This window comes from Cuculus canorus, chromosome 2 (assembly GCF_017976375.1).
Source record: "Cuculus canorus isolate bCucCan1 chromosome 2, bCucCan1.pri, whole genome shotgun sequence".
Taxonomy (NCBI): Eukaryota; Metazoa; Chordata; class Aves; order Cuculiformes; family Cuculidae; genus Cuculus; species Cuculus canorus.
The window spans coordinates 9,434,269-9,458,122 of record NC_071402.1 but is presented as its reverse complement, the minus strand read 5'-3'; the positions used below and the strand labels follow the sequence as shown (position 1 = coordinate 9,458,122).

The 23,854-nt window shown below is 41.1% G+C and overlaps 1 protein-coding gene across 2 annotated transcripts in view; it reads right to left on the bottom strand.

Moving 5' to 3' along the window:
• The window catches only part of ST3GAL1 (ST3 beta-galactoside alpha-2,3-sialyltransferase 1), an 81,890-nt gene that overhangs the window by 46,798 nt on the left and 11,238 nt on the right, over nucleotides 1-23,854 (bottom strand). The window contains exon 1 of one of the 2 annotated variants that reach the window (XM_054059567.1): nucleotides 21,187-21,299. The exons of the other annotated variant lie outside the window; for it this stretch is intronic. The gene's annotated coding sequence lies outside the window, so the exon portion shown is untranslated. Of the gene's footprint in view, nucleotides 1-21,186; nucleotides 21,300-23,854 lie in introns of those variants that run through there. 2 annotated transcript variants of the gene reach the window in all.

The window sequence follows — 23,854 nt, the reverse complement described above, 5'->3', positions numbered from 1 at the left end:
TTTTAGAAATTCAGGATGAATTTTTGGGTTTTTGGGTTTTTTTACAACAATGGACATCACCTGCAGGGCAAGTCCTATATTCAACTGAATTAGGACAATGAAAATACAAAGTAACAGAATGAAGATGGGAGCTGTCTATCCAGATCTACTCCATTCACTTCAATGAGAACTCCAGAAGCAGGTCCTGCAAGAAGCATCTTTCTTACTCTCGCTACAGCAAAAGTGGCTTGTCAGACCTTGTTCAAAGTACAAAGCCAACAGAAAAGCATCTAGCAATCTATGCCAGGATCTTTCATCAATTATCAAGCTGCAATGTAGAAACAAAAGTAGAACACTAAATATTAAGCTCTGCGCTTCCCCACACATTTCCCTTCATAAGACATAAAAAAAAAAATAAAAATCAGTACTCATCAGTATGACTGCCTGCTTGGATTTCAAAGCAGATAATAAATAGTACATCCCTCTTTCAGTTATTAACATAACTAAGCTTATTGCATAATATATGCTTATTTTTGGAAAGCAGCCCTCTCTACCTGTCCCAACAGCACATTACTGAGTTGGCAAGATGCAGGAGCTTTTGAGTGAATAAGAGAATTTCTTCAGACCAAACTCACTTGCCAAAATTTTCATCTCAAAAGTCTGGGTCACAAACTACACAATTTTTTGAAAAAGGAAGTCCCTTTGACTTAAAAGCCCGCTTGGTGTAGTCCCCTAGATGAGCTTTGCTGTAGTTTCCACTTCATTTGTTGGTGTGTGATGCTTGCAGTTTATTTCTCTCATAAATTATTACCAATAAAATTTTAGTAGAGAGGACTCCTCTCCCAGATTATACACTCAGAGTGCTGAGATGACACATCTCCTACTATCTTTCTTTGCTCAGGACAAAACTTGCTGCTCCAAACCTAGGGTTAGACTCTGAGAAAATGGTCCTTGATGGCTATCATCCTGCACAGTGTCCTGGTTCTGCTCCCTAGAAGTGGAGGCTTGATCCCAGACCATGCAGATGATGAAACCCCCTAGAATACCCTGATGGGTTCTGGGCTCCGGAACATCTCACTTCTGCACCACCAGCAGATCTGCAGCACCGAAGGACTTCCTGCAGCATTGTGCTGGCTCTCAATAACTGGATAGACTGGTGGTATAGTCTGAATAGCCAGTCCCATTGTGCCTGTCATCCAGTGTTTATATTCCTTAGTTCACGCCTCATAAAAAAAAACAATTGCTGGTCTTGGAATGATAAATCAGCATTCCAGAATTTACTCTTGCTTCCATGCAGTGCTATCAATCACATCCAATATATATTTTATACTGCTTCCCTTTGACTTAACTTTATCGTTGCACAAAGCATAGTTGGGAGGGGAGAACACCACCAGAATGCATCTGAATGTGAACAATTATAAGATTTTAGAGCTTAGGGTGTTGTGCTTGATCTGTATCTGTGAGTGGAGTTCTCAAGTTTCTATGAAAATGATAACAAAGTCCCTGCTCCATGCCCTGGGATGCCTCAGCCCTCTTATACTCATAACCTTGGTAGAAAGAGAAGGGCCAAATCCATTAACCTTTCTGACTCTGCTTAGTCTAGTTTTGTCCTAGCAAGGGAGTGTCAACACTGCAGGAATACATTAGCACAACAAATAAGGCACTAGTTGGCACTTTAAGTGGCTGCCCCTCCCCAACAGTGCAATGTGTTGTCATCATGAAAAGCCAGGCATCAGAGGCACTGAAGAGATACTGGTCTCATCACAGGCTCTGCCCAAAGGCAAAACTGGTCACAGCCCCTTTCCCAGACAAGTACTGCTCTGAGATGTCCTTTTCCTGCACACTGAAAAATGTTTCTAGTTCATAAATTCGTGGCGTGGGTTCAAGTGTTTCCCAGAAGCTGTTTCAGCCACAGCCACAAATATGGTTTCGCTCTTCAAATGGTGCATTGGCAGCAAAATCAAAGCTTCACTACTGCTTGACTATTCCAGCTTGGAAACAAATCTTTTTAGGCAAGATTTCTCCAGTCAACCTAATTCCTACTCACCATCAACTGCACCAGCCTGCTCAGATGAAGGCAATAGCTTGAATTCTTTGTCTGCAGAGAAATAACCACTTGATTTTCGTGGCCTTGTAAGCTTTTCCTCAAAGGTGAATTTTTCTGTACGAATCATTTAGACAGAACTGTTCTCTCTCCCGGCTTGCTATTGAACTGTCTAGAAGACAGCATTTAAATGCAAGAAAGCAAAACAACAGTATTGACTGTCCTTTGTCCGAGTTTATTTAATTCTGTAAAGCAAACAGTTTGTGTGAAATGCACTCCTGGTAATAAAATAGTATTGCACATTTGCTTATAGAGGGTCACTAGGGAGAGCAAATGCGCCTGTACTCAGCAATAAATGCTTGATTCCATGTTGCACAGCAATTATTCAAAATGAGAGACACTATTGGATCCAAGACTGCTGCCCTTTAGGACTCGGCCTGTCAAGTTGCATTGCTCTGTACTTTTTATCCAAGTGGACTTCATTTCCTCACTCACTCTTATTGCTGGGTGATATTCAAGTCCAAGTTGCATCGAGTTTGAAAAACAACACTTGCCTACCAGACTGCCTTTCTTTGTCAAAACGAGCATTGCTTTTGTTATTATCATTATTTATCAATACGCCATAGCATATTAAAGGAGAGAAATTTAAAATGCATGAACTTCCTTTCTGAAAGGACACGGAAAGACAGATGTTTTGATTTAGTCACCCCTGAAATGTTTTAAATGGCTTTAAAAATGCCATATTTCTAGTCATCAAGGGGAAGTTATGTTCCCATAATATATTTATTTTCTCTGTTTTTTTGTACATAGTTTGGAAAATTATTAGGAATCTGACGTTTTTCTGTCTTATGAAATTAAGCAAGGAGTCATTAATATACTTTGTATATACATCTCTCTATAGACACTTTCTCAACATTTATTACTTATCTAGCCTTGCACTTGATAGACGTTTACATGAAGAGAAATATAAGGAAATTACACAGAGCTTAAGCAGACACAGAGATGTGTGCCATTCCCCCTGAAGTAAGATTTAATCAGCGCAGTGCCACCTCAACCCTGACCAGATGATCAGTCAATGCTGCTCTGAGTAATATCATGGAAAGTCTGAGCATACAGACAATTACAGACCACTTAATCACAAAATTTAATCAAGATCATAATTAGGCACTGCATCCTGTTTAATGTACAAGGATGTAAGCCCTCCAGCTCCTGCTGCCAGATCGGAACTGAACACAGGAATAGGGGAATCAGTGAAGTCAACAGACTATATATCCTTGATGACAGAAGAAAAACTGAACTCAGCCAGCTTGCTAAATCCTTAAGAACCCCAGCACTTTGTGTAAGGCAAAACCTGAGCGCTACACGATTATTCAGAGAACTGTTTCTTCAGAAGATCAATTTATTATTTTTCATTTGAGAGGCCTGAGAGAGAAAGCTCAAGGTCCTGGCACAGTGGCTGTGTTATTGACACTTAGTAAGCACTTTTTGCTCAGATAAACCTTGCCCTGCAGAACGGACAAAGGTGGAAAGGAAAAGCTCTGTGCTCTATGAAGTTACTTTGTCAAGGTCAAAATGAAGAACACAAATCTATCAGTTACCTTAGGCACTTTACTACCCTGGCTCTGTTGGGTCAGCTTCGTAGGTCTAAGCAAAAAGATAAATGATGCTGTAGTTAATAAATTGTTTGAAGCACCTCATATTTACTGTAAGCTAAGCAAAGTCACTTTCTGGGACAGAAGCTATTAAGAGGATTTTTCCATATTTTTCTCTAACTTCAAAGTGCCACTTGCGTCTCCTTGTTAGAGCCGAATGACATCCACAGATCACTGAGCTGGAGAACCAGCAACAGCAGCAATGCATTTGTAAACATTAAAAAGCCCAGAAACATGCAGGCTTGGAAGAAAGAGCAGAGAGTAGAAAATGGACTAGATGACCTAGGAGGTCACTTCCCTTTCTAAATTACACAAACTCTGCCTTAAAAATAGGATGAAAAGTAGCCTTTTCTTTAAACTAGTGCTATGTTATAGGTTCTGAGGGTCACAAGTAATTAGAGGGTCACAAGTGACTATATATGCTCTGTCTGTGCAGGGAGAACATGTCTCAGACACGGTGCTAAACACTGCCTTGTATTCAGGGCAAGGATGGGTATGTTTTAAAGATTTGTTGGACAGCTTTGTTTATCTTAAAGATCATGTTTGTCATAGTGGTTGGAAATTAGGCGCCAGGTCATTTGAAAGAACATCCTGATGTTACCTACATGCTGTCTTTTCTTCTATCCAGGCATGGTTTGCTGTGAAAGAAAGAGGGGCAGAAAAAACAATGAAAGGTGCACACCCTCCTCACAGGAGTCCCCATCTCTCCTGCTGCCGGTCCGGTCCCAGTTTGCACCAGCTAGGGATACTGGCTAATATTTTAAATTGAAAAAGTGAGCAGCTTCTCATAGCGGCCAGCAAAAACCAAACTCCACAGACTGGTGGGGAAGTGAAATCCTTTCTTTGAACATATAAGTCTTATTAAAAAAAAGGAAAAGAAAATAAAAAGTAGAGCTGAATAATGGTAACATTCTAATCTTCAGAGCCGCTGTTGGCTGTGATGAATCCCTTTTGTGAATTCAGTGTCTTGAGCTGAAAATACTTATCAAGTGTGTTACTATCAGCAATTGTGAGCCTGTAAACAGGAATTCCCACTGTATTTTAATGGCTGCTGGCCATACCCATCAAAAAGAGGCCTCTAACAGACATACAGTTATCATTGTTCAAATTTTAATGAATATATGGCATTCCCATTCATTACTTAAGTGACATTCAGATGCAGTTTCAGTCAAAGCTACCTCTTCATAAATGTTATTAGCTACAAATGCGCCTTTAATAAAATATTACACTATGCAAAAATAAAGTGTTTTACTGATAATCAAAGGAAAATGAACGAAAGGAACTAAAATCCATAGCAATACAGCCTGAACTCCTTACTCACTCAAAAACCTCTTTGATTTTAATGGGTGATTTCCCAGAGCCCAGCACAGCAACACAGGGTCAGGCCCACTATGCACACAGAAAGACACAAGCAACACCTTCAAACTCTTGTGGCTCACACGCAGACTGCTACCTAATTATTTGGGTCGGAACAGGTCTATCTGTGGTCAGCTCGACCACAGCTCAATAATACTGTCTGCAAATCCAACATACATGGCCCTCCAGACAGCTTTACATTCATTATCTAACTCTTTGAGCTTTTGGAAAACAGTCTGTAAATTAGTGTTAGGACTGTGGAATGTGGTTCAATGCAGTTAAGGCTCTGCTTTTCTCATGAGGGCGTGTATTTTTTGACAAATGTGTGTGCTGAGGTATCTCAAGTTAGGCACTCAGAACTGAAACATCCTAAATTTAATCAGGTTGCAAATGCTGGCCCCAGACTGATTACTGTCCAAGCCAGGAAGCAGCTATTTATTTTCTCTAAATTAATCCCAGCACAGCAAGACACTTAAGCGCACATCTCACTTTATAAAGACAGAGTGCATTTCCCACTCACTTAAATAATGCGGATGCAAATACTCTGCTGAATCAAGCCTATACAAATTCAATAGCACTCAGTAACAAACACTGTGACATGCAAGAGCAATCTCTGCTCCGCAGCCAGGAGGCTGGAACACAATGTTGGGAACTGTAACGCATCATCCCTGCGAGTGCCATTGGGATTACCTCCACTTCCCTGCATCCTGTTCTATTCCTCCGGCTGAGAGCCACACACACTCCTTCTCTGCTCTCTATCTGGGAATAAGATCTGTGTCTATATAGAAGGCATCTATTATGCAAGATTTATCTTGGATTTCTCTGTTCTTCTAACTGTGCATCTGAGATGAAAATACTGTCAGCGCCTAGGCTGCGTGTCTGAAGCAGGAGGGGCAGAAACAGAGAAGGTTTATTTGCCAGAGCAGAAGGCTTTTCTTCTTCAGCAACTTTGTATTAGATTGGCTTTATTTCTACCAGGATAAAAAAGCAAGCCAGCACTATACTGGGGTTGCAAACCTACCTGCAGAATGCCAAAGACGAAGGCAAAACGGGTCCCTGCTAAACCTTGTCAGCTCTGATAGACTCTACTCCAGGAAAGGGTCAGAGACACAATGACAAAAGGCTAAGAAGGATGGACGAGTGCAAAAATTTGAACAACTACCCCTTTCTAGTTACAAGACCTCTTCCCACACTGGCACCTAAACAGGGACATTGTCTTAAAGTTAAAAAATGTAGTAGTAGTAATAATACTATTACTAACAGTGGTGGTAGTAATATAGTGGTAGTAGTAGTAATGTTCCCCGGGGTAATGCCCCTGCACATTGCATCACGGCAGGAGTATTTGCTATTTATCCCATGGCTAAGCAAAACAGGCACCCAAAAATCAGGCATTCCTCAGCCTGTGCTTCCTTGGGGTTACCACATTGTATGTGTTGTGCCCAACATACATGGACAAGATGGGCATTTGCAGAAAAGTCAGCCACAAGAATTGGTTTTGTTGGGGACACTAAAGGACATCCTCCTTTCCCACCTCTGAGTGCTCTGCTCAAGATCTCACCTGCAGGATTAATAGTCAGTGCTCTGAAAGGAAATAGTACAGCTTGTTGGTTTTTTTTTTTTTTATTTGGGGAGCAAGAAGAGCTTGAGGGGAGTTTTTGGATGAATGTTCAAAGTGAAGGCTCAGAAGCACAAGAAAGGAAGCCTCCCTGTAGCTTTGAATAAAGCCTTCAAAAAGGCATGACCTCATGCATATATAGGTCCTGTGAAGGATCTGTCCTTGACTGATGTAAGACATATAAACAATACTGACAGAATGCAAAAAAAAAACCAGGACAACCTGCTAGCATTAACCAGTTTAATAGCTTTAAGACATGGTCCATCAGCATTAAGAAATGCAGGGCCATGGAAAGTGCAGTTTTATCAGAGTAAATCTGGATCAATTGAACGGTTTGGGCATATTCATCCCAAAGAAACACACCAGTTTCTTTGTGCATCAATAGTAATTTTTTCCCTATACTTTGAATAAGCCCTTCAAGAATATCCACCATTTGATCCTAAAGGTTCAACTTTGTGAGGAAGTTGTAGTGGGAGGTAGTTATCGTCCATCCTGGGTGGAATCTGTCACTGTTGTCATTTTAAAAGATGATCATGAGAAGGCATCTCACCCAGGCTGCAAAAAACACTATCTTAATCTTGAAACTTTCTGCTCTGCAGGATTATTTCCATGGAGCCAGAGGCAAGAAGCATCCTCTCCACTGCTTCTCCTCAGATAGAGTTAAAATGCTCTCCAAATCATACATTTATAAGCAAAGTAATTTCTCAGTGCTTGTGCTAGTTTTAAAAAGGAAAATTAAAGCATTATTAGGGGCTAAAGGTCAGGCATATACCCAGCCAACTGCCTGGCAATGACTCCACCTGGAACAAAGAGATCCCAAAATAAACTTTTTTAATGAGAAGAATGGCAAAAAGCCAAGCAGAAGTTGCAGAGGATACCTCATTAAAGAAATTGATAAGCCTAAATCAGGTCAATCTGTTTAAGTAACTCAATGGCTTCAGTCAGATAGGAATAGATATGTTTAATTTGCCTTCAGCACAGTGGGAGCGGAGGAGGAGACCTCATAGGGAGCCATAATCTTTCCATAAAATTTGGTAATCATGCAGGAAGTCGCACCTGTGGTTTATTCACTTGAAAAGAGAGACATCTCACACAAAGTGAGCTGAAACAGTTGTAGGCAGTGAGAGCAGCCACATATGAGGAGCGGGTCTGTGTTAATACCGTGGAATCTTGCTGGCATGGACAGAGCCTGTACCGGGGAACACAGGGCTTACCAAAAGAGTCAATCAGGCAAACACAAAAAAATAACTTTAAGGCACGAGCCAGAACCTGATTCTTTTTTACACCTTCGCAGCACTAGGAGAGCTTCAGCAGGAACAAGAGAGCTGATTTTCTGCTGGAACAAAAAGCTCAGAATATAGTTTTTCTTTTGAAAGTCAAGCCCAGAGGCCTCAAGTGGGAAAACAAATTCTTGTCGTTTGAAAAAAAACTGTGCTATGAACTAAACAGCACTGCCTGGATTCCGTCAGGATGTCCGCTCTGCTTCTGCTTGCCTGTTCTGATGGCAGGGTTATCACTTCAGGATTTCCGTAACGCTGAGAACAGCACAGCCACCAGTGCGCCTGTGTGTCTACGCTGAAAACTGCTAACAGCCAAACAGCATCTTGCTAATGATTGCTGCTTACTGAGCTCTGTATCAGCAGTAATTAGCAAACCATTGCTAAGCCCAGAGACCTCATCTGCAGGTATCCAGATGACCTCACTGATATGACTTTGGGGCCAATTTCATCATTAAGCAGAAAAATAATATCTTTAAGTAATTGCATGGTTTGGTAATAGGTAAATAAGAGCTTTGCTTCAAAAAAAATTAAAATGAAACACTGGTTTTATTGGGCAGATCTCAGCAGCAACACAATAGGAGGTTTTGTCGTGCTTGGACTTGATGTACCTTTTGGAGATGATGTATAATAAATTATCAGAATGATTAAGAGCCAAACACAGCATAAATGTAGTCCCTATCACCCAGACTTTAAGGAAACATTAAGCTTTACAATGTATGAGTCTAGACAGTAATGAATAAATATGTCTGTCATCTCTCACAGGCTGTTGCTCCTTGCCGGCATACTCTGAGGAGTTTGGTGCCTGTCTGCAGCTCCAACCCTTAAATACCCTTCAGCTGGGCTCAGAAATCAGGAGGCTTTGAATTATTTGCATAGACCTTACGGTCTCAGCACTGGCAATCACACCTCCTGCTAACAGGAATGTTAGAAAATGACTTAAAACCTGAAGGGAGGGTTGTGTCATTTCTACACAATCTGAAAATGGAAGTGTTTTGCTGAAAGACCATTAAGATAACCATGAAAACATCATTAATCTCATCAACACAGCAATAATCCACAAGACTAAAGTCTGCAGCTCTAATGTCAAAGTGAAACCGATTTTTCTGGAAATGAGTAGACTATATTTTACCCTGGAAAAAGGTAGTACAACCCAATTGAAGGCTCTTCTGATTTTCCTAAAGGGGCCATGTTAGATACATACTTTACCTGGGATCTGGGCATCCCAAGGGTTCTGGCCACTATTTGCTTAACCAATACCATCTGCCCTATTCATTGCATAGAATCATAGAATCACAGATGATTTGTGTTGGAAGGGGCCTTAAAAGATCATCTAGTTCCAACTCCCTTGCCACAGGCAAAGACACTTTCCACTAGACGAGGTTTCTCAAAGACTCATCCAACCTGGACTTGAACATATAACAAGGCATAAAAAGGACCTTCCAATACCCCATCACACACACAAATCTTGTTCCCCTTAGGTTTAAGCAAACTCAGGAGCTACATAGGTTGAAAGGATGAGGATATTTTACCTAGGATTTTGGCTAGATGATTACTGTAGACCATTAAGCTGTTCTCCTCTGGCTGTATTTATTGTTGACTCAACAAAAGAAAGTGCAGAGGGCTGAGTACCTGCCAAGCCTATGCAAAGCATTTGTGCCAAATGGAAAAATAAGTCAGTATAAATTCAAAGGGAAGCCATAGACACTTTTTTTTTTTTCTCTTACACCTGCAAAAACAAAGCTAACTTCCCTTTTCTCTCAATGGAAAACCTGCAACTGCAAAGCTCTGGGAGTAAACTACCCCTGCACTGTGAGAGTAATTAAAGTTTATGTTTAACACCCCTATCTCCATCCCAAACTTCAGTTTCTGAAGTTCAGTATCCTTTGATCCACCTTCTAGCAATTTGAAGTTACTCTTTTATGGGATACGAATGGTAAAGAATGAGAAAGGGGAGAAGTAAACTTGATAAATACCCGCAGCCCCATAATAGCCAGATCTGAGCAGGACACAGCAGGACCCACTTGTATCTCAAGAGTGGCGAGAGGTGGGTAACGTGGATCTGCAGAGAGCTTGAGTTAGTCAAATGACTTTTTCAGGGCCTTGTGCCAGAATGAAGCAGAATGAAACAGAGATAATCTGCTGAAAGAATGCCCCATACAGCAGGGGAACAGCCAGATGCTTCCTGTGCATGAGATTTCAGGGTAGCACAGCAGGTCAGCAGCAGCAGCAGGTCAGGGGGAATAAACAACTGAAAAAAGAGTTAGGATATGGCAATGCAAAGGCAGAATTATAGGGCAAATGCTTTGTGCCGAGAAGCTGTCACTCTTTGAGGTCTGGCATTGAGAAATAGCAAAGGCCAGAGCACTGGAGAGCCATCCCGGTGCAAAGCTGCACACAGGCTGGATGGCAATTTGGGGGACTCTGCGAAACCAGATACTCATGAAAGGTTCGGCACAAATCAGGAAAGCATCACTGTGAAGCAGACTTAGCATTCCCAGCAATCCCAAATGCAACTTTTGATTTAAAAGCTACTACAATGAAAAATAAAAAGAAAAAGAGTCAACCAGCTAAACCAGCATACAGTAGAGGTTTGTTTGTTTGACTGGAAGCATCTGTATTTTGAAAGTCTAAGAAACATCCATCACAGTAATTTTAGATCTCAAAAGAACTGCTTGCAACTTAGTTGTTTGGGGTTTTTTAACATTGTTCCTTAAATGCCCTAAATTAGGTAATTAAGTAAATATGGGCTTTCTGTGGTCAGACTTTCCAGTTACATCATGTGCTCTTTAGTAACTTCTTTCCTTGCCTTCAAGTATTTCAGTCTCAGAGGATTTTAAATCACATCACATCTAAGGCTACAGCTGTCCAGTTAGTCACAAATACTCCAAATATTATGAGCTGAACACACAGAGAGACACAGAGTGGAGCGTGGAGTAGCAGAGGTGTGATGCAGAATTACAATCCAAAATCCTCTGAACAAGAATCATGTTTTCACATCCAACAGCTGCATTTGCAAGGCAGTGATCCTTTTAATTCTCTACAGAATGACAGATATTATTAGGTTTATTATTTTACATATTTATTTATTAGCAGAGAACAGAAATTATGTTTCTCTACCAAAGAAATTTCACTTCTGCATCCTCATCTCTTCCTGAGAAAAGCCAACAAAAGAGCTTTTTTTCTATTTGCTGTGAAGATGTGTGTAAGAGCAATGGGGCTTTCATATCAAAGGCAAATGTTATCATATCAACAGTGACTTGCATACATGACAGAGCCACCCTACTGAAAAGTAGAGCTCATGAATTCTAAAAACAAAAACAAAAACAAAAAAAATCAGACAAATGCATCTGAATGGTGTGAACAAAGAGAAACTACTGCAGAAATCACAGCTGATCAGGGGTTAGGGCAGGAAAAATTCCTTCCACAGGGTATCACCAGCAATTAGTGCTTCAGAAGAGAACCAATGGAAAGTTGTGAAAGGCTCTTTAAGACAGGGAAAGGCATCTCCTCAACAACCTTTTGGAGACAATACAGCCCCAAGCATGAGATTCAATGTCTGGCATATCAGAAACCTTGCTTTTCTGGCTTACTCAAAACTGTATTGCAGTGACAAGTTTCAGGGTCAACTAGACTTTGACAAAGCAGCAACGCCTCACTGGATTTTAAACGTTGCTATACTTTCATTTCAGAAAAAAGCCCACTCATGTTTGCCCTGTGGCAGAGGGCTCACAGCATCCTTTCAAGAAGGGGACAAGGCCGAGTATTAAATGCTTCAGGAAGTTGTTTTCTCATGTGGAAAACAAGCACTCTGCAAAAGGCTTCACTCTTTGCACATGTGGGTGCCTGAAATTGGGTCAGTCTGGACCTCTCACCTGGAAGAGGGTACAAGCTGGGTCACGCTGCTGCAGGAAAGAACTGGCTGGATTAGTTTTCAGCTAAGCCAAGCATCTTAGTATGATTGATTATTTGGGTTCTGACTCATTGATTTTAAGTAAGATTTTATAGAAAAGAATCTGAATCCTAGGGTCCACAGAGCAGCTTTGAGTCAATCAGGCCAGTAATATTTTTTCCTTCCTACAGAAAGAGAAGGAGATCCTGTTAATTTTGGACCATAAAGAAGTTTCTCTGTCTTTCTCACATTCATCTATAAGGGAAAACTCCTATGTGCTGGATGTTTTTTTTCAATAGATAACACCAAAATATCTACATTCTAATAAAAAATAGTATAAAAGAAGCAGGTAGGCACAGTTATTACTAACCTTCAGTAAGGTACAGACAATTCAGTGCTGGCTGGACTCTGAAAGCCTCCCATCAACTTACCTGACAGACAGAGACATAGGGCTTCAATTCACAACAGAACAAGAAAACCACAAAATCGACATTAACTCCCTTAGTTTAGATGCCCTAGCCTCTACCCTATGGCATTTGCAACCCTAGCAAAGAGGTTAATGGGATCTAACTCATAGCCATACCAGAGCAGACCCATCTGATCTAACTTTAAACCTCAATGCCTGAGCAAGCCATCAAGGATTCCTTAATTGTCAATGGGGATGAAGTCCCACCTCCAGAGCCTGTTTTTAAGATGTTTCCTCTATAATGAGATTATTCCCATGCTAAAGTACCCTTTTGTCTTTGCAACCTTTAAAAAGGAAGACAGATAACCAGCTTTGACAGCTACATGTGCATTGCAGATGCTTGCACTTGGTCAATGCAAGCCATACTGATCTTGTGCACTCCAAGAAAAATTCCAAAAGAAGAAAATGCTCTGTACTCCAGAACAAGCAAAACATCCCTAATCCCACACCTATCCTTTTATTTCATAAGGTAATCGGTTTTCTCCCAATTAAAAGAAACCAGAGTATTTTAAAAAGAAAATGAAGCTCCAGTTCTTTTTGTAATGCTGGAGAATATACTTCCTTCTGCAACACCATTTCTAAACTATGAGGTTGCAGCAACACATTATTCCCAGTACTGAGTCTGCCAACAGCACTGTCAGCCAGCAGCACTGTGAGCAGACGAACGGAATAGGAGTCTTGTCCATGAGAGCCACACATTTGCTAGGCCTGGAGGGAGACATGGAAACCAAGCCACGATCAAGCCCAAGCATGACAAAACTTCCTATTGTGTTACTGCTGAGATCAGCGCTGAAGGGCAGGGCCTGTTGCCAAACACAAGCATGGCTTTCTTCATATCTTAGTCATCCCATGTGGTTTTGCTCTCTCTTGTACTTCCTAAGGAAATAAGTCCCAGAAGCCAGGCTTTTTTCCTGTTGTTTTCTCAGCTCCTCTGAGCACCAATTCAGCTTGGTGTTTTTCCCTCGCCCCTTCTCGACCTCAGCCAGACCAGGATACCCAGGAGGACAGCACTTTCCTTGCATTAAAAGCCACAGAAATGAAGAATAAAAACATGCCTTGGGACAAAACATACTGGAGTTGTCTCAGATGCGAAGCCCTGTGAATCCCAAACTACCTTCCCTGACACAAGTACAATCACCGTATCTGCATCTCTTTTCCCAGTGCTGTGACCAAGAGACAGAGATAACTGTTTCAGGTTTCATGTTTCCAGAGTAGACAAGACGGTAGTGGCTCCTTCCATTCTATCACTGAATGTCAAGTGAGGTATGAGAGTAACATCTCTGAGTAGGTACTAGAGTAACTGCAGTCCAGATGGCACCTCAGATTATGGAATTGCCTGTGCAGCAGTAATTCCTCTGCCCACCACGGTTTTCTGCTTGAAAGACTGACACCTTTACAACTATTTTGGGCCTGGCAGCCCTCCAAAATAACAATCCCATGTGGCACTACTATGCAGCTGGACTGATGCATTGCTGTACCCATACACCCTTCACTGTTCAAGGGTCGTCGTGGCTGAATTTCATGGGCAGGCAGCCAGTGGCATCCCACTTTGATACCTACCACAAGAATGTTCCACTCTCTGCCAAGCAGGGCCACCAAATCCTGCTGAGGAGCATTTACTCTCGACACACGGCCAACCACACATTGTCATTTGCAACCATGTCTGCTAGCTATCAAGAGCTATTAATGAGCCACATTCATTTGTCCTCATCTCGTATATTAAGGGTTGCAATGTTGTAGCTTACAAAACCAAAACTATTTAGTTAATAGTATTGAGAGCTCAGATATAAAATACCTGCGCAGCAAAAGGAAGCCTAATTTTATTTTATAAATAGGTGTACTTAGGATTAAGCAAGCATTACATTTTCCTTTCTCCATTAATAACAGTGAAGTCTCTAGGAATATTACTCTGACACATTTTAACATCCCATCAGTCATGTTTGCACAAAACGGGATACAGAGAACTCTTAAGGAAAAAAAAAAAAAAAAAAAAAAAGCCCATACTGTTCTTTGTGCTACCAGAGTCTCCTTATACTGAAAATTCAAAGGTTCTCCATATGTCTTCATTAGTTTAAACTTTTGGCATCTGTGACTACCCCACAGAATAAGCCATCTGCATTTCATCTCTTTAGCGGTAGATGCCTAAGGATTGACAATACTTCAGCATACTGTGCAGACCAATCTAGCTCTATTCCAGAAACTTTAGTGATAGTGCATTTAAAAAAAAAAAGGATAGAAAAGTAACATTCATTAAAACCAGGCAAGCTCTGAAAGAGGTGCAAAGTAGCAGTTGAAGTCTATAGCTGTCAAAACCACACCGGTCAAAGCAGAATTCCTAGCTTTTGTATGGCAGAGATAGAAATTAAATCCTTTCTTCAATCTAACATCCTATCCAAAGCCTATCCCCTTTGCTCACTTTAAAAATGCGTGGAATCTCTGTTTGCCTAATCTCTACACACAGGACTTCTTCAAAGGCTGGAATCAGAGATTGTATCTCACCCCTTTGTTGGAACAAAGATAAAGTAAATGTTATCTTGTTTTCCTGAAACTGTAGGTCACCAGTGCTCAGCCTGTGATTATACAGAGGTTAAGAATAAGCTCAGATCAATATTGTCACTGAAACTCATCTTTTCAAAGCAGCGGCTCTAACAACACTGCAAGTAGAGGGGTCCAGTGTTACCACACGTTGTTGGAAATTGCATTTGGGAAGCTAGCGATTCAGGCTTGTAATAGCAGAATGCAGTAAAGACATAGTCTGTTTATTTCATAAATAACAGACTTCAGACAACCAGAAGTGGTTTCCCTTCACCAAGAGACCAATGATGGGGGGGGGGGAACATGTGTGTGCGCACAAGTGTGTGCATGACTCTGTGTGTGTATATCTCCTCACCTCCTCTAAGAGGTAACTCGTGTAGGGAAAGTCCATGCTCACTTTGCTCCAGTGCTCCATCTAAACCCGCCTCTATTTTTATTTCCTGTATATTAGAAGGCACTTAAAGATGCCCTTATTTTTCTTGCAGTTTGGGATCTCACAATGTAGACCTTGCCAGCTGTTATTTCCACATATAGGATAGTTCCCCTTCCCATTGTTATCCACTGACACATTGTCACTGCAGGGGAAAAAGGAAGCAGAACGTAATTACGTGAAACACAAGGTTTTAACCTGAAGTTTTTTTCCTCTCTGGCTGTCTCAGGCTGCTTGAAGCATGAATCCAGTTCTGCTGTTTAAAAAAGGAATTACCAAAGTGACTCGCCTCTTCCTGAAAGAAAGACCACTGGCTTCTTCATCATAAGCCAGCATGCCACTTCTCTGCACTTACAGCAAGAACCTGATTCCTGCAATTTATTCCTGGGTTTGCTGCAGATTGCATGGCTTTGGAGAAATCGCAATAAAGACTGGAAAACTTGATCATTTAAAACTGATGGTTCCCTTCCCAACAGACTCTTCCTGTACAGACTTGTTTAAGTTCAAATGCTGAAGCTGAGATTTTAAACTTGTGCTTACATTGTAAGTCTCATTCACATAGTCATTAGCAACACTAAATTGGAGAGAATCTGCTATGAAATTTAGTCATCTGGTATCATGAAAAAGTGCTGGCACAGCTGTTTGATGTTCTGAGAGGGGCTGGTACTCCAAACTAGAAGATATCAGAGCTTTTCAAGTCCTGCTCATTATTTGTTTTGTGATGACACAGGAAACAGTAAGGGATTTAATCTGTAAATACTCTTTCCTTCAGGGATCTGGGAACAATCAACAGAACATAGCAGTTGCATTTTTTTTCCTTCCATTAAATGCTTCATTAAAGTACGCTCTCTTAATAACAAGCTTTAGGAGAAAAAAAAAAGTGATGAGTTTTTACATGAAGCCAAAACTCCTGCACCTTTTTGCTCTTGTTGTACTACAAACAGCCTGCCTGAGTTGCAGGAGATTTGGCTTTGCATAAGAATGCTTCACAGAACAAGATGGAAAACCTATTCTTAAACACAAGGGAAAAATTAAGAGGAAAAATGCAAGATAATACAGCCAGATGAGCAGCTAAAGGCTCCAACACCTTGATCTCAGTACATCAAATAGAATACATTTACTTACATACAGACTATGCTCTTCTCCTAAAAGTACACACACCCTTGGTGCACAGATATCCAACTTCAGATCAAAGCCTTCTCAAGGATTTTTTTTTCTTTCAACTACTTTCAGTCACTCCTTCCAGTCCCCTCCACTCCTTCTTACACTCCTTGATATACCAGATACAGGGCAGCGCTTTGGTTTTGAGTTTCAATATTGTATGTCACGGTGATTAATCATATTTCAGCAAAAGGACTACGTAATGATAACTTCAGAAAAAGGGAGGTTTAATTTTGGCGTGATATTACAAATCAATCTCCATTTTAGTGTAATTAATTCCAGTAGTTACCAGACTGGCAATGCAGACACTACAGCTGAGGGTACCCCATAACAGTACTGCCCAGGTACCCTGCAGCAAGGTCAACTAAGACAGACTTATGATGCGACTCTTCCACCCAGTTGCTTCAACTAGCAAGGCAGTATTACTGCAACAGGTTGCCCAGAGAGGCTGTAGATGCCCCATCCCTGAAAAATATTCAAAGTCAGGTTGGACAGGGCTCTGAGCAACCTGATCTAGTCAAAGATTTTCCTGATCATTGAAGTGAGGTTGAACTAGATGACCTTTAAAGTTCTGTCCAATCCAAACTATTCTATGATTCTACAATTCTTCTACCTTGCCAGTCTATGCCCGAGATGATGAGAGGCAGAGAACTATGCTTGCAGGTTATAGGAGCAGTAAATACAAGACATGCCTAAGGAAGCCACAATGCTCATCCAGACAAAATGAGGTGAAATCCTGGCAACAGCAGATTTGGTAAATACTGCAGACAGAGGAAGAAACTGAACAGTCTGATTTGCAGTGGCTAGTTGCATTAAGGATACTGGAAGATGCATTGACGACCCTGGCTTAATACTTAAGAGCATTGAACTAAACTTTTGGCCAAATTATGTTCCCATTTTAGTTCATTTAGATCTGTGAAAATGAATTGAATTACTCAAGATCTTCATCTACGTAATAAAGCTGGTCATTTTGGCTTCGCAGTCTGTGAGTACTCATTACAGAACCTAAACCACAGGCTCGCTCCAGATGGTTTGTCTCTACAACATAGCATACATCCAAGGCACTTCACAAACTAATCACCTACTGATCATATCCTTTCAACTAAAAATTACTCAATATTTCCAAGTGCTGGCATCTACTTTAGAAATACCAAAAAACTACAAAGTGCTTGGCTAATAATATGCATCTTTCCCTACATTAGAGAATTGTCAACTAAACAGCAGTAACCAGTTTCGTATGGCAGTATAGTTTATATCTGGCACATGGTGTATTTCCACCTCTACATCTGCTATGGCAACAGCCTTCATGGGACCAGCTGAGAACAGAGATGAACAGGGGGAAAATGCCTCTTTACCCTACAGTAGATGTACAGATGGAGAGAATTTTAGAGCCATTTGATTCAATCAAATGGCAAAAGCTCTTTGGGGGGAGCTCCAGAGAAGATATGGGAGGGGAGAACTTCGCTGAGCAGTGCAGGGTTAAGCAGGAAGCTTCATTCCCCCACTAAATCACACATTTGTTTACATGGCCATGACATTTACTGTGCTGTATATCAGGTGAATATAGAAGGTCTGATGATATAAAATACAGAGAGCTCACTACACAGTTTTCTGGGTTCCTTACACAAACTGTAGACACAAAACCAATTGGGTATTTTATTCTTAGTACAAACGCCTCAGAGCACTGCTCACCAGCTATTTCAGTTTGAATCAATGAAGTCTCTTCTCCAGGAATAAAGTCATTAGCTCCTCTAGTCTCTGCTGATAGACAGGCAGGGTTTATATTAGTTATGGCTAACTACTTGGAGCAACTGAAAGCTAAATTGTGCCATTGATGAACTAGCAGACTTCCTTACTCCTTCTGAAGAAAATTAAGGGTCTTCTCCAGTCAAATAGTTGTGCATGTCAAATTTGGTTCAATATATTTAACATCATAGTATATTTAACATGTAGCCTATGCAGGAAAAGGTGCCTAAGCTCCACAGCAGGAACAATATTTATATGCCATAACTGAATCAGTATGAGCAAAATCTTCCTGTGCTGTGCTTTTTTGACTAATGTCCCAGAATACAGTGGGTTTTCACTATGCTGAGGGAATCATGGCCGATAGGTATCCAACAGTATATAAACATACGACCCTCTGCGGTCATCTAAACAACCTTGTAGGCGCCTTGTCATTGCAAATATACCCTGCTAGTCTGCTGAGACAGACATTTACTATCTCTTCCGAAAGACATTAATTAAAACATTTGGTTCAGTCACTCATGTCCCCCACACTTTTAGTGTTTATAAATATTAACAACCCTGATTGCTATATCACACTACTGCAGTTTAAAGCTTGGAACAGCTCAAATAGTCATGGCAGAGACAGCTAATGAGAAATTGAAGCTGACAAGACAACTCAAGAAAAACATCTTCAAAGGGAATAAAGTGGGTGATCACATGAGGCCACCCATCTTGCTCTCTGACATGGCTGCATTAGGTAGTTCAAACACTGCAAATGTGTCACGACACCAAAAATATGCTTTTTAGCAATGACAAATGTGACTTGTTCACTTGAGATTATGCATAGCTGTATAATGAAGTATCAGTTTCTTTTAGAGCAGCCCTGTGAAACAGTGTATTTCACTTTCCTTTTATCATGATAGACACAGGTATGGTATAAACTCAGCCTTAACAATGAACATGTAGACAATCAAAACATAAAAGAAGCATATAGCAGTTTGGGGCTGTAAAGGAGTTGGGTATGATGATCTCAAGACAACCTGCGCTTTCCCTTCTCAAAATCTTTGCCTTTGGTACTTTTCTCAGTGAGTCCTAGATGAATTTATGCTAACAAAGATCAACATTCTTCACAGCAGACAGGAATGTCATAGCCTTTATTCCAGAAGCCTCAGTATTTTCAGCTCAGAGCTTCACCCTGTTCTAGGTTGCAGACCTTTCCTTATAGATGCCACCCACTTATGACTTAGGGATCCAGCATACTAGCTTATTTTTACTTCACTGCTAGCAACTAGAGTCACTGCAGATCATTAAAGAGACTCGTCCAGCTGAACAGCTTCCAAAATTGCAATATTATCCTCAGACGAAAGGTACTATGCAAATAAAGAGAGCTGTGTTGTACCAAAGAGGGTCCTCTGACTACTGTTTCATATTACTCCAATAGAGGTAAATGGATTCTAGCCTGACTTTTTGTGATGCAGCCTCCTGGATAAAGAGTCTTTAGCTTAAAATAAACCCTGATAAACAAGCTATAGTCCACTTAGCTTGACAAATTTAAACAATTAACCTGCAGGAAGCCAAACTTCTTTTTCAAATTTGCAGGTCAGCTGCCTTGAGACAATGTCGGAAGTACAAACAGACTTTCAGGGCCAGATTCCGACTTCATTCATCTTGGTGTAAATCAGGAATAATCCCTTTGGAGATTAGTAGCAGCGAGATCAGGTTCAGGCTCTTGGAATTAAGCACAAACCATGTGCTTGCTGGGCTTATTCTAATTCTGCTAAGTACAAAGCAATTCTCCTTCAGCATGTCCCTCTCCCATTCTGTCTAAAGCACTCTGAGCTGAGAGATAAAGGAAGTGCTGCTGATAAAACCCAACAGAAGATGTTTGTCATTGCAAAATATTTTTTGCTTACGAAGTTATTTAATGAGCCTTGCAAATAACAATTAAAAAAACCAAACAATACAACAACAACAACAAAAAAAAAAATGAGAAACCCCACTCTCTAAATTACAAAGACAGAGCAAAGTTGTGTTTAAAGATCCCTCCTGACCCCCGAACCATGAAATGAACTACAGTAACCATCTTTTACAAGAAAACAACACATTTAATTACTTTGCTTTACAGCATCTGTCTCTTGTTCTGGGCATATATCAAAGGAAAACACAAGCAAAGCTTTTGTCAGGTGCATGTAATATCTTTAGGAAGCTTCTCAACAGGAATTCCAGCACTGTTCCAAATTAAGGCAATATCATTTGAAAGTCACTTGTGTCCTTCCCCTTGCCTCTGTCTCCTTTGAAGGGTCAGGCAATAAAAAGACAAACATGTCAGTGAGTACCTTACTTATTTTTAGGCAAGATCAAAGATCACCACACTGATGAAACAAACTGTGTAACACTGTGCAACTATACTAAAAGATTAAAACATTTGCCATTCATCATGCTCGTGGTACATCCCTGCTAACACACCATTCTGAGTGTGCACCTAGAGAATGCTGGTGAAAGAAGCTAAGATATGTCTTCATACTATTTAGATCAAGATACGAATCTCACAAATTATGAGGAACTATGATGTTATCCACTAAGAAGGACAGTGTGAAGCTGCATAAATAATATCCTCATTTAATGTGGAGTAGTTTAGTCTCTCTGCTACGGTGCATCGTTTATGCCTCCCAAAAGACCCTACTGAGCAGACTGAAAGACACCTTTAACTCTAGATGTCAGCTGTGTTGTTTTGTTCTGCACCTTCTGAAAAAACCCCAATTTTAACTTTCCCAACACCCAAGTCCCTCTGCAGGTTCTCACTGCATGCCTTAAAGATTAGTCATCAGGTTTGATATCTTTTACCACAAACTGTTGACAAGGACCCCTTACCCTGTGGCCTTGGAGGAAGAAAAAAGGTCTTGTAACAATCTCATGTTCCAACAACTTTGAACAGGAAGTTGAAATTCAATAGGAGTTGTAAGAGGACTATCAAGGACCGTCACACCTATGAAAGAATTTCCTTTAAGAAGGGGAGGGTATCTTTGTAAGAAAGAAAATTTTATCTTTCCTTACCTTCAACTGGACTCTCAGACGGTGATGACAGATGGCTCTAAGAAAAGTATTCTGCTATACAAATTGAAAAATTCTGTGGGCTTTGGGTAAGGAAAGCACCACCATCAACAAGCCTATCCATGCAAGTGCCATGTGTTTTAAAGATTATAAGAAGTCACAAGCTTTGTAAGTCTCATTAAGTAGACAGCTTCAGCAATCAATTTGAACACACGTGCTGAGCAATATCCCTGTGCTGACTTGGAAGGAAGCATGCTACCCACTCTGTCTCCAAGAGATATTTTGGTCTTGCCTTCAACAATCTCCAGGTAATGAGCAGATCAAACCCTAATGAGCTCATTAGATATGACAAGTCTATACTCAACGTTACTGTGCATGACCCTCTTCTCTCTTGGAGAAAAGTGAAACTGTCACATAGCATTTGTTACTGGAAGAGAGGATTAAAAACAAAAACACAGCACTTGGTCTGAGATGTGGAAATACCTTAATTTCCTTGGAAGTCAATATTGTTGGTGCCAGCAAAAGTGATGCCGCCACATACCTGCTCAGGAGTAGCAATCAGCTCAGAAGAGAGGGTGGCAGCTGGAAGGGGAGATCTGAAAGATTGATTCTGGCAGCTAGAAAAGCAAGAGGGTTTTTAATATTCAGAAAAGTGTCAATGCCCTAATAACAGAATTTCCATCTCTAGGAGCTACACTTGTCAAATGAAACCTGATTAGATATGAAAGTAAAAAGGCATTCGGGCTCTGACAAATTTGGAATGCTTCCATTTGTGGAAGTGACAGACTGTAAAGGAGATGCTTTCCAAAACAAGCAAATGTCACCTGGATTTACTCTCAACTTGACCCTTGGGCACTGATGGCAGAATGCCACATTTCATAATTTAGTTGAGGAGGATACCAGCAGGAGCAGGTGGCACCAGTTTCAATGGCACCAAGTTTCATCAGGTGGAAGAGGTCTCTTGCAAAGCCATCTGCTTGTTCCCTGAGAGTAGGAAGGGTTACATGCCACCCTGGTAATTCTATCCCCGGTGTATGCAAGTCTTCCAAGCAAGCCTGAAAATCCAATAGGAAGAGCCATAGGTTGGTCCACCTCCAATCTGTTCCAAGGGAAGCTCCTTATTGAGGATACACACTTCTGCGTCTGTGCATCACAGCCAGTAAATTTCCAAGCAAGACAGTATGGGTGTAAAATTTTTACTGGCAGACAACAGGCAGACCCATAATATTACTTTGCAGATTCAGAGACATGCCAAAAGTGTGGTTAGTGGCTCTGAGAACAACCTCAGGGGAGAGTTATACCTTGATGAAAAGCCATTTTCCAAAACGAGACTGTGCTGGGTTTTTTTTCCCTAAAATACAGAGAATCTCTAAGTTTGCTTGCAGTAAAATAAATCAGGGAAATTACATTCCGAGCAAAGGTTCTTTAAGAATTCACACACACACAGAAAAAAGGAAAGTTGGATGTGTGGGTCCCTGAAAGCTCGCCTGAGAAGGATCTAAGCGCTGCTTTCTGCTGCACTAACATGGAGTTAAATCTAACCAGAGGCCAGTCACAAGTGACGTTTCCCAAGGCTCAGTGCTGGGTCCAGTTCTGTTCAATATCTTTATCAATGATCTCGCCGAGGGGGTTGAGCATACCCTAATTCACAGATGGCATTAAGCTGGGTAGAAGGGCCAATCTGCTTGAGGGTAGGGAGGCTTTACAGAGGGATTGGAACAGACTGGATCAATGGGCAGCAAACAGTGGTATGAGGTTCAACAAGTCCAAATGCTGGGTTGAACTTGAGACAAAACACCACCATGCTGCTTTAGGCTTTGGGAAAATGTCTAGAAAGCTGCCTGTCAGAGAAGGACTTAGGAGTGTTGGTTGACAGATGGCTGAATGTGAATCAACAGTGTGCCTACACGGCCAAGGTAGCCAATAGCATCTTGGCCTGTATCAAAAACAGCATGGCCAGAAGGACCAGGGAAGTGGCTATGCCCCTGTACTCAGCTTTGAATACTGTGTTTAGTTTTGGGCCCCCATTACAAGAGGGACATTGAGGTCCTGGAGTACGTCTGGAGAAGAGCAACAAAGCTGGTGAAGGGACTGGAGAACAAGTCTTATCAGGAGCAGTCAGGGGAACTGGGGTTGTTTAGGCTGGAAAAGAAAGAGGATGAGGGGAGACCTTATCACTATCTACAACTGCCTGAAAGGAGATTGTGTGAGGAGGGTGTTGATCTCTTCTCCCAAGGGACAGGCGATAGGACAAGAGGGAATGGCCTGAAGTTGCACTAGGTGAGGTTCAGATTAGACATTAGGAAAAAAATTCTTCATGGAAAGGGTTATCGGGGACTGGAGCAAGCTACCCAAGGAGATGGTTGGGTCACCATCCCTGGAGGTATATAAAAGACAGGCAGATGAAGTGCTCAGGAATATGGTTTAGTAGTGGGCAGGTATGGTTGGACCTGATGATCTCAATGGTCTTTTCCAATCAAGTGATTCTATGAACATCTACCTCTTGGTCAGGCTTGTTCACACAGGACAACTGTACTTTTTTAAAGTGATAACTTTAAATGGGCCTAACTACTTAGGATTGTTTGTCAATTAGCATGACGACAGTCCCCACAGACAAGACTTGGGTATTTTAAGCTACAGGGACAAAGGGCTACTGTATAAACTGGGGTGG